Raw genomic sequence first — 996 nt, forward strand, 5'->3', positions numbered from 1 at the left:
AGAATGATGAAGGCGAGAGAGAAGGAAATTAAAGTAAAGAACAGAAGAATAAATTAAACAAAATAAATAAAAGAAGAAAAAAGGAAAATGGTAAGAAAAAATAAAAATAACAAAAAAAAACAGGGATAATGGACACACAGACAGACAGACAGACAGACAGACAGACAGACAGACAGACAGATAGACAGACAGACAGACACACAGACACACAGACAAGCAGACAGACATACAGACAGACAGAACAAACACAAAACATATAAGATAAAATAAAATTGATAGAAGAAAAGAAAATAGAAAATACACACATACACACGGACAGACAGACAGACAGACAGACAGACAGACAAATAAACCAAAATAATCAGCTGAGATAAAACTAATAAAAAAACAAAGAAACTAAAAAAAGTAAATAAACGCATACATAAAAACAGGCAAACAAACAAACAAACAAACAAACAAACAAAAAAACAAACATGCATACAGACAAACACACAAACCAAAAATAGGACATAAGCTGAAATAAAACTGATAAACTGGTAAAAAATTAACACACACACACACACACACACACACACACACACACACACACACACACACACACACACACACACACACACACACACAGACTGACACCCTTTCCTCCCAAGACAGGTAAACAAGACAAATAAGAAACCAGACACCCCATTTCCCATCACCCCATTCCCCATGCTGACACAACTACCCCTTGGCCGCAGGAGCAGGAGGGCGCTAACTGGCGGTGACCTTTGCAATACAAGTCTCATACCAGCCTCGTACCATTCCTATCCTCAGAAGCTAATCCCCCGTTCGAAACCCTCTTATGAGCTTGTTTGCATACATTACACCCTCGCAAGCAGCAGGGGACGCGAGGGAGAGGGAGAGTAAAAGGGAGAGTGAGCTTCAAATTAAAAGAAGAGAGGTCATGGGTATTGGTGGGTGTGGTGGTGGTGGTGGTGGTGGTGGTGGTGGAAAGCAGGA

Source organism: Scylla paramamosain, chromosome 33, assembly GCF_035594125.1.
Source record: "Scylla paramamosain isolate STU-SP2022 chromosome 33, ASM3559412v1, whole genome shotgun sequence".
Taxonomy (NCBI): Eukaryota; Metazoa; Arthropoda; class Malacostraca; order Decapoda; family Portunidae; genus Scylla; species Scylla paramamosain.